The sequence below is a fragment of the Ornithodoros turicata genome, chromosome 1 (assembly GCF_037126465.1).
Source record: "Ornithodoros turicata isolate Travis chromosome 1, ASM3712646v1, whole genome shotgun sequence".
NCBI lineage: Eukaryota > Metazoa > Arthropoda > Arachnida > Ixodida > Argasidae > Ornithodoros > Ornithodoros turicata.
The window spans coordinates 226623901-226634621 of record NC_088201.1 but is presented as its reverse complement, the minus strand read 5'-3'; the positions used below and the strand labels follow the sequence as shown (position 1 = coordinate 226634621).

General features: G+C 43.7%; 1 protein-coding gene across 1 annotated transcript in view; it reads right to left on the bottom strand.

Annotated features, from left to right (window-relative positions):
• Window positions 1–254: 254 nt before the first annotated feature.
• The window catches only part of LOC135377096 (uncharacterized), a 30621-nt gene continuing 20154 nt past the window's right edge, over window positions 255–10721 (bottom strand). Inside the window, exons 8-11 of the mRNA XM_064609417.1 lie at window positions 8109–8121; window positions 1071–1156; window positions 394–465; window positions 255–305 (exon numbers count right to left, since the gene is read on the bottom strand). The gene's annotated coding sequence lies outside the window, so the exon portion shown is untranslated. The remainder of the gene's footprint in view (window positions 306–393; window positions 466–1070; window positions 1157–8108; window positions 8122–10721) is intronic.

The window sequence follows — 10721 nt, the reverse complement described above, 5'->3', positions numbered from 1 at the left end:
GAGTGATGGTATTCTCTTTACATGCTTAAAATTCAATCTTAAAATTTGCATAATGTAAATACTCGAGACTACGGACCACCAAGGGACAGGCACAACACCAAGTCTCCCTTCGTCTTCCCTATATGGTGTCGGGGTTTCACATAATGTTCATGACCTTGTTGCTTCTTAGCCATTTTTTTCATTGTCTTAAAATTCGGATGTCAATATTTTCTCTTATCCCTACATACGCAAATGTTTCAATTGATGTTCATACTTACTTGTTGTGGTGGTTGTGCTACGTGTGAGTTTTGGCGTCGTCGTATCCTCTGAGGTTCATTTGGGATTGAATTTCGGATGTTAGTATTGTCTGTGATCTTTAACTCAGCAAATTTTTCAATCGATGTTAATACTTACGCGTTGTATTGGATGTGCCATGTATGACATTTGGCGTCGTCGATGGGACTCGATGATGGATGTCTCCTGAATCTGTAAAGACGAGCAACTCTTACAAAAATCAGGACTTGGAGCAAACGAATCGGAACTGTTGCAGAATAAACGTTGCCGCTAATTTTGAGTTCGAAACAGACAACAGTCTGATCCGTCACAAAATTTGCCACGAGGGACGAAATGTTGTTCGGGAAATCTTATTTGCGGCTAACATGCCTATCAACACGGCAGAACGACAGTCGTAGAAATGGGGAGCAATTAGTAGAGAAACGCTTTCAGCAGATCAGTTTCAGCAGACACATGAGAGACAAATAGTGTATCACCTGCATGATTCTAAACGGATCACTCTTGATCGGATCTCTGCTGTGCATTCTCTGCACTTACGCACAGCCGCCTTGTGGTTATGACTGTGATACATGGAGCACAAGCCAGTAAGGCTGCACTTTTCAGCACAAAAGCGGAAACAGAAAAAGGGTGGTTAGCTAAATAATGATACTGACTCGGCAGTCGGATACACCAATATATCTTGCTGTCTGAAATTTGGCTTTGGCATAAATACGCTACAGGGAGGTCAGGAGGTTATATTATTTCACATTTAACATGCACATACTGGTTGAGGAAGATACTATTTCCAGTGTTCCTACCTTGCTTGAAGAGCATCCAGGTTCTTGCGGCGATGACGAGGATAACCATTGCAAGAAGAAGTAATACACAGGCCAACACCAGGCCTCTGGAAACGAAATAAGCAACAACAAAACGTTAAACATGCGAACTTCTCGAGTTCATCGAAGCTTAGTGGGAGACGCTCTTTAGTTGGTGAGTTCTTACTGCCGCAGTACCGTGGAATAGCATATTTTTTTCCCTTGTGCATTCTCTTTCGACGGTCAAAGTAGCGACACCTAATTCGCATTAATACACGTATGTCTATGGTCCGCCAGATGACATTCTGGCAATGCAACCACGACCGTTGCACCAGTAGCACTAGCTGTGCGAAAACTATCGTAATTAGCCTTAGCTCCATTTCACGAAACGCTTCAAGACATTATTCGCGAGCGAGATATATCAGAGAGATCAGATATACCACAGACATATCATATATGTATGTCAGAAAAGCTCACACATGGTGTCTCCAGAAAAAACACGGGTCGGATTCGATTAGGTTTCATTTGATTTTTGCGACGGACCTTCCACGGATCGGCGATCTAGAGACTAAAGCGTTGCAGCAGCTGTGCAAGATCATGCCGGCTTACAAGCTTCAGTGGTTTAAGAGGGTATCGACATTGCCTTTCCGAAGCTATCAGCTATCGGTATCAGGAAGGTAGTCAAGAAGCACAGCGGTTACACCACTTCTCCGCGTGCCAATTAGTGTCGAGAGAGAGATGGAGTATCCGAGGCTGGTCAGGCGAGACTTGAACTTGTCGCGAAAGGACTTGGAACGGCGGCATTCGAGAAGAAGGTGACGAATATCTGCCTCAACGTTCCAGATAGAACATAAGGGTGTGGCTTGCTGATCCACTTTGAACAGCAGTGAAGGACTGCGGCTGACGTTGAGGCGGAGGCGATGCGTGACAGATTCTTCCCTCCTTGAGACACGCAGATAGTGTACTCCATTGTTGCGCCAATAAACCTCACTAGTCTGTTCTTAAGGGGATCACGCTTTCTAATGGAAAAGTACTTTTTGTAACAGTCAACTTTTTACTGCACAAAATAATCGAAAACGCAAAATAAATGAGTAAACTGGCTGCAGAACGGCTAGCTCTGTGGTTTTTGATGGGTACGGTGTATTTAGGTTGCGTTCCGGTTTAGATTTGTTTTGGGATTTGTTTTGGTAGCACTTAACATTTGTGTGTAATTTCCGTAGGCTTTCATGCATCTGCTTGTGACCGCCATTGAAACCGTCAGATTGTATTGATGCAGGCGTAAGATATTCATTTTTACTGGTTATCATAGCTAGCCGAGAATAGTAATTTTCTTCATTGTTGCTTAGGATGTCTCAAGTATATTCTGTTCATTTTTGGGGGGGAGTGGGAAACCGTATATCTATTGTTGCATTTGGTATAAAGGTGACCATACATGTAGAGAAGCTCGTCGTATGCCTGGAAGGTTGAGGCTCAAGCCTAGTTCTCACATACGACAACGGCGCACGGCAACAGCAACGGTGACGTGCCGTTGCTGCCGCCGTGTGTGTCGCCGACTCTCCACCTCGCCGTGCTGTCGTGTTCACGTGATGTCGAACATCACGAGCCGCGGCGAGCAAAGATGGATTTCCACGTGTTCTCCTTGCACGTGTTCTCTGTGTATCCTTAAAATCAGGATGCGAAAATACAAATAAGGAAACCTTCTCACAAGTTCAATTAATTTCTCGGCATCAAGCTGAGAAGCCGCCATCTTCATTGGTGCGGGCCGTTCATTCGTTGGATGTGATGTGGGCGGGACCACGGCACGGCAGAAGTTGAGCATGGCCAACTTCCTTTTGCCGTGAGACGGCGGCCAGAACGGCGCCATTACGGCGTCGGAACGACACAATTTGCCGTGCCGTTCGCCATTGCCGTGCGCCGTTGTCGTACGTGAGAACTAGGCTTCACAGCCTTGGCAATTGCTTCGCCCTATTTTGCGAAATGAATAAGGAGTCAAAAACACATGGACTTTTCAACGTTGACAAGCCTACAGTTTAGTGAAAGTTGCAGCATCGAGCCTGAAGCATTAAGCAATATCAGACGTCAAGGAATTACCTCAGCAGTATTATGAGCGGACAAATTACTTTTCAAAATAATTGATAGTGTGCAATAGTGAATGAAGAATCATGTTATACAACCTGAATTCGTGTTTCTTTTCAGTTTGTGGGGCGCTGGTGTATGTGAACCATAAGGTTCTGCTGGTTCGCCTTTTCAGGCTAGAAAGGATGGCCGCGTGGGTAGGAAAGACGGCAGTCGTTTGCTGGCTCTGGAGGCAACTCCCTTCATACTTCTCTACCGGTTCGCTGGATTTCTACCTATCTATACATACAAAGTTGACAGTACTTTATTCTTTATTTTTTTCTGCATTAGGCTGACCGTAAACAGACCTCAATTTTCTCTTATTTTTCTTTTTTTTATTATTTTTCCCTATCTTTCTCTTACCGTACGGACGGCGTCTGAGTAATGTTTTCATTTACCTTTTCCGTAAAATAACAGACATGTTTAGAGTGTAGGAGCATAGCACACACAACATGTGTTATATATTCTTTTTTTGTAACTTGATGTTAGTCTTGCAGCCTCTGCGTGAAAGTATTTTCTCATTAAAATTTAGATGCTCTCAACCATCCTCTCTTTGTTGTACAAAATAATTAGAAACTAAACATGACTATCCATTGTCATTAAATTCGTTTCGTAACACACAAGGAAGAGCACGTTTCTGTCGCGGATGACAGCGTGGCCCTACACGAAAGGTGAACAAAATAACAGCGTAGCGTCAGTCTGTGGTGTACACGCATTCTGTATGCACCTGGTGCCTGCTTTTTCTTCTTTTTCTTTTTTCTAGGACATATATTCATATACGTACTGTGGTACACAGCTAGCTGTTCGGTATTTTCTTTGTCTGTATTTTCAGTGTATGCACACAATCATAATAAAAGGTATTGTATGGATATGTGCTTGATTGTCGCCTGACCTCATCAGTCTCTTCTCTCCACGAGTTCCTCCTCGTGCGAACGGCAAATAACATACAGCCGGAAAATTAAGTGCAATTTATTTGGTGGTTGAGAGCTGATGTACATGATTCTAGTTGCAGGGAACTATAATCGTGTGGTCTACTTTATATAGGCCAGACGGGTCGGTGTGCCAATATTAGGCTTCGAAAACATGCGTCATCTTTGGGTGGCACACCCTCGGGGCATCTGGTCCTGCACTGAAATAGATGTGGGTACAGTCCGACTTTTCAAGATACGGTTGTTGATGTGTACCACGCAAAACAAACGAAAATTGTAGAGGCGTAGAAGTGCTTTAGTCAGCCGTCCGTGGCCTTATCGGGGAGGGAAAGACTTCTTCCTTGATATCAGCGCATGAAAACCCCTTATCCCTGTTTGGGATGACCCTGATTGAGGCTGTTGGTTTCTGAAGGTGGCGGCCGTTGGCGTTCCCCAAGCAGCACAGAATGCTGCATATGCACATACCCTACTGGCTGGTCATTGGCGATACGGGTCCAATATTGTACCCATTTACCAGGATTTTCCCCATATCGGCTCCAATTGGGCATTATGGCGCCCGATAATTCCCAGTTTGAACCGATATGGGGAAAATCCTGGATATATGTACCCCATATGCCCGTGTCGAGTCCCTACAGGGGAGAACCCTGTGGCGCAACGCTTCAACGAAGTTGGCGCCACGCTTCTCGTGGCATGTTTTCACTATCTTCTTTTTTCCACGGATCTTGCCCGACAGAATAACACTTCAGTTCTACTCGGCACTTCCTCATCACTTCAGTGAAACACTTCTTTAGCTTAGCCCACTACAGGGTAACTCCCTAGAAGGGATTATTTATTGACTGTAATGACTTTTTTTAGACTTTTGAAAGTATTTCGACCACGTCTCATATAGAATGATATTGAGTAATCTGAGTTGTGTCTCGATAACGACCAATTGATAACTTGGCTGGACCATTGGATGATTGTATCAGTACGTCCTCTATCGGTGAATTCAGTCCGAGACATTACAGTACCATTAGGATTGCCTCAAGGTTCACTTTTGGGTCGACTTCTTTCTTGGGGTGGGGTTTGCTTTTTTGTCTTTTTAATCTTTCTCAACATTTTATTAGGTAACCTCACACCTACATGTAACTTATTACGCAAATCACTTAGGGCTATTGACGACCAGCAGTCTCGATGGTTCCTTACACGTGTTTTCTCAGTGGGCGGATATCTGGCACGTGCAGCTGAATGTTTCAAAGTGTGGTACCAATGTCCTTTACTAATAAGAAAACCCCATTACGTCATGGATACTACATTCACAATATCGCGCTTAGAACGGTTCATGAAGTCACGTACTTCGCTGTTACACTGACTTCGCAACTGCGATAGGACCACACATATAGCATTAATAACAAAAAGCTAATCGGAAACTGCACCTTAAGGGGCCCTTGCGACAGTTCACACAAGGAAGTTATTATCTGCTTATGTATCCCCATGTGCCCTATTTTAAAATAGGCCGTCGTATATGGGATGTTTAGATGCTTACACTATGCCTTGCGCATATTTACTTCAAATGACTTAAAGTAGGCAATTCGATTAACACCACCGCATATGGACCATGTCTCTCCTCTCTTCGCTGCACTCGATCATTCCATGCTTGCAACTCACCGCAAAATACACAATCTGAAGCATTCAGTTGGTAAGTAATTGTTTCAAGCGTGTCGGTAAGGAATACTATCCCATTCAATGGGTTACCACCAGACCCTACTCGACACCACTGTATGTCAGTTTCCCAAGGTCACATACTAATGCGCAGAAGGTTTCCTTCATCCTGAGAAACATCGACCTGAACTGACGCATAATGTCGTGGATAGCAAAACCGTTACGAAGTTTGTTGAACAGATTGTTGCATGCACTCCATCGCGCTGTATTGTTCCTATGCGTTCGTTGCTTTAATGTTGTCTTTATTGCCTTGCCTTATGTCGATGTTGTTGATGGCAAAATAGTTACCAAGATAGATGAACCACGCGCTGCATGTACTCCATTTGGTTTGGATTCTATCCGTTCGTTCCTTTAAACGCCAGTGTCATACGTATCGCCGTTACAAGTAACGTCGTTACAGTAAGCGATAGTTGCTCGGTATCGGCATGCGATATCGTGATGCTTTCTTAAGTCGGTATCGCAAAAGTATTTCCGTTACAAATTTATGTAACGCGATCTCTGTATCGTTCCCGGTACACATAATTCTTAGTGCCCCACCTTTCTTCACTGACCACATTTCTCACTCTTATTCATTCTCATTGGTCCGCCTAGCCCTCGACAAGAAGCTTGCAGAGACGCCTACGTGCTTCGTATCCGGAATTATGGAATTATACCAAACACGTGTTCACCGTTTTTCTTTGAAACTGAAGGAAATAACCACAGTGGGTTCAACAAAAGAGTTTAGGTCAACGAACAGAGGTCAAGACTTCGACAGTGCGCTCTGGATTCCACTGCTAAGCTGCCGTTTCGCACTGAGTCAGGCTCACATACTGTGACATTGTTAACTTCGGATATAGCATTTTTTGGGCATTGGATTCCATGGTATGTGTGGGCCCTGACACTAACGCAAATGTCACACTGGCCTTTGTCAGCTGCCGGAGAGACCACGACTTGCATGGATGGCAGAGAACGATTTCAAGAATCACCCACTGATAAAGTCAAGCATAACGTTTCCGAGCAACATATGAAAATATGTTGTCTTTTAACTGCAAAACTAGTCACGTAGGCGATAATTTCTAAGTTGCGACATCTCCGTATTTCAAAGAAAAGTATCGCCCAAAGTATCGCGTTTCTTTTTCTTACTAACGGTAGCGGTACACCGTTACTTTAAATAAGAAGTATCCGATATCGCTATTTCGATACTTTTTACTCAAGTAAAGAGTGTCAGCATCGCGATACCATATTTCGGTAACGGGTACAACACTGTTTACAGCTCACTCTTAATAACTTGTCTTATGTTTGTAAAACCCTGATGCATTATTCATGCCTTGACAACCAAAAGGTGGTTTGATTTTGTGTATAAATGAATAAATAAATAAATACCCTAGATATAGTAATTCAGCAATACTGTGCAATGATACGGCAATTTCAGCTTACCTACATTGTATTATACCGGGTGTTTCACCTAACTGTTCAAAATATATATAAATTTACTTGCCCAAAAATCATGTGGTCAACGGTATTTCTGTTCCACAAACTTGTGCCATGACCCCAGAGCATTTTGATCAGTTTTCAGTAGTGATAAATCTAATTAATTGAATCCAACCCCCGAAATTTACCAAGCCAATGTCACTTTAACATGCCAATGAGGTGTCAATGGCAGTGTTGTTCTCTTTTCCTTTTTGCCACAAACAGAAAATGCATGTCGGATATACCGTGTTCCATCACAAAATAAACTGCCCTGCTATAGTGGTAAGACCTCGAAGAAAGAAAAAAAAAAACGAAACTCGTCGCTTCGAGAGGCAGGAACTGCCGGCTACGCCGGTGACACCGCCCGTTCAGTGCCTTTTTCCATGCTTCTGATGATAACGGCAGCCAGAGTTATCTAAAAAGGCACTGAGTAGGAAATGAAAGAAAGAGGACAGTGACTTTTTCTTCTGTTTTCGCGTAACTCTTGCCTCTCTGGTGGGACACCCATGTTGTGATCGTACGGGGCAGATCCAACATGCGCTGTTTTTGGCAAATAAAAAACAACAACGTGACATTGGATTCGCATATTTCGGAGTTGAATTTAGAAAATTAAATTTATGGTGATTAAAGCGATCAAAAAAAATTTATCCAAAGCGATCCTGGTCTTCGTAAAAGATTGCGGAAGTGTCCCGTTGAGCCGAGACTTCTCATGCAAGTAGATTTTAACACATTTTTTGTGACACGTTAGGTGAAGCACCTTGTTTAATGTTGCGAGTGTGACGCCACAAAAGTGTAGGAAACAGTAGTGTTGCGCTGCTCGATCTGGAATGCGGAAGTGAATACTTACTCTGATGAAGTCGCTGGAAAGTGACACGACCTCATGTCAAACACTAGCAACAACTTAACAAGTGGTTCAACATGTGCCCTTGTGCATGACCATGGTTCTTTCGGTATGTGGCCAACACTCGCACATTCACAACATTCGCAGGATATTCACTTGGCAATATTCATATTTTTTTTAATATTGACGCGAATATTTATATGTAGGATTATAATTCCGAAGCGAATACGAATTTCGATATTCGAGTTGCGAATCAAATCGATCCAATCCCTTTCATACCGAATACATTCGAATACTCGCCGGGAAAAAAAAATAACGCAAGGACAAGCGATGCCGTTGTGATGCAGCGAAATCACCACAAACAGTGTTTGAGTGCACTAGTAGACTTATCCTATCACTTTCCTTAAAGCGACAGTCCGGACCTCCGCAGGGTATTCGGATTCCGACTGCATGCATTCGACTGTGTTGTCGTCCACGTAAACTGTTAAGTGTGGAAGCTTCCCCGTTTAAGAGAAAATAGAGAGTTTTAGTACATGGTTACCAAAGGCGATTCGTTAAGTAACAGCGTTGATGGTCCTGCGCACGCCCACAACAGAGAGAGAGAGAGAGAAAGAGAGAGATTTGCGCACGGCGCATAACCACCAACGCTATCCGTTACGTACGCAAAGGTGATAGCGCTCGAAATACTAAATCTTACTAATCAATGACATCGTGCGCTTAACCATATCCGATTTTGGTTTCCCTGTGACGTCAGCGGTGTTCTCGACGTCACCATTGAGCCAAACAACAGAAAGATCGGCGCGTTCAACCCGAGCGCCATGAGCTTGCGGGTATAGAGAAACTGGGTAGTTGGTAAGTCATACTTCAGTTTTGTTTTCTTTCTTTTTTTTCAGCAGGGAGACAAGGACAGAGGAAACAGACAGGAAGGCTGCGTACTCACAACTAAGGGAAATTTTATTATTGACACATTTAAATAGGTAATTTCAAAGCGTAGGCATGTCATAAACACGTGAGCACTAGGAACATTAGAGCACGTGAAGACTAGGAATCATTATCGAGATACATTCTCTCGGCTTGTTTGAGATCAAGGGATGGTGTGCTTAGATTTATCACTAGCTTTGTTAATCAAGTAGGCTTCAAGGAGCTCCTATCCACTTAGATGGGTAGAAATCCAGCGAACCGGTAGAGATGTAGGAAGGGAGTTCCCTCAGGACAGAAGCCGCCGATATTTCGAACAGAGACTGTTCTTCTGGGCACCGTCCTCATCATTGGCATGGTATTCAAAAGGGTTAGATGTGACGTGTTTAAAGGTTCATGCGAATTGTGGGCAACAGCCCGGAGCGAAGAAAGGGTCCGTACGGGCTTTGACGGCCGGAGTGAATGGCCGCTTTGTTAGAGTGTGCAGAGGATTATGTGAACGAACGGAACAGAACGAGCAAAGTTTTTTTTTTCTTCTCTCTCCATTATCATCGGTTATGTTCTGCATGGCCACTGCTTTCTGCTTTCTTTATTGCATGCCACAACTTTGTATTACAAACAACTTTGCTCGTTCTGAATTTTCCCCCACGTAACCACTAACCTCCTTATCTTTCGCTATGTTTGCCAATTCTTGCCTGTTGTCCCGTTTCGTCCACGTGTTCGTGAACCCCCATTTTTCTGTAGCCGGTCAGGAGCCTAGATCACTTCGTTCACATAATCCCCTGCACACTGACAAAGCGACCATTCACTCCGGCCCGTAAAGCCCGTACGGACCCTTTCTTCCCTCCGGGCTGTTGACCCACAATTCGCATGAACCTTTAAACACGTCACATCTAACCCTTTAAATACCATGCCAATGATGAGGACGGTGCCAGCAGAAGACAGTCTCTGTTCGAAATGTCGGCGGCTTCTGTCCTTTCCTATCCACTTGGTTTTCAAAAGTACCAACTATTGTAGTTTTTTTTTTTCACTTTTTTAAATAGTGGTTCACATCCGCAGTTTTTGCAGTGAACTCGCTGATGACCAGACGGGGTGCTAGATTTTTGTGCAGCAGAGTGTTCTCTCAACTTCGTGTTTATACATCTGCCCGTTTGGCCTAAATAGATTTTACTGCGTGATAAAGGGATAATGTACACAGCCCCTTGTGTACATTATAGCCATTTATTATTGTGTTATATCTGACAACCCCTGATTTGTTGACAGTTTTGTTTATGGCAGGGTATCTTGAGATGTTTATTCGGTGCCGTGATCTCGATAATGATTCCTGCTCTTCGCCTGACCTAATGTTCCTAGTGCTCACGTGTTTGTGACATGCTTACGCCTTGGAAATTACGTATTTAAATGTGTGAACAATACAATTTTCCTTTACTTGCGGGTACGCAGCCTTCCTGTCTGTTTCTTAACTTAAACTTAAGTGTGAGCCTTGCGGGGAATGAATAATTCTATTCTTGCAGTGAAGACGACCTGTTTACTTGCTGGGCGAATGATTGCCTTATAGACGATCGGGACGCACAATGCATTCCCTGTCGTACCTGCGCGTGGTTGAGGCGATTTTCAGGTGAGACTTGACCCAGTCGAGATTCGCGATTTGTTTATCGTTACTCTGAAGTATGTAGCGTGTGACACTTGTTATGCGGGTGT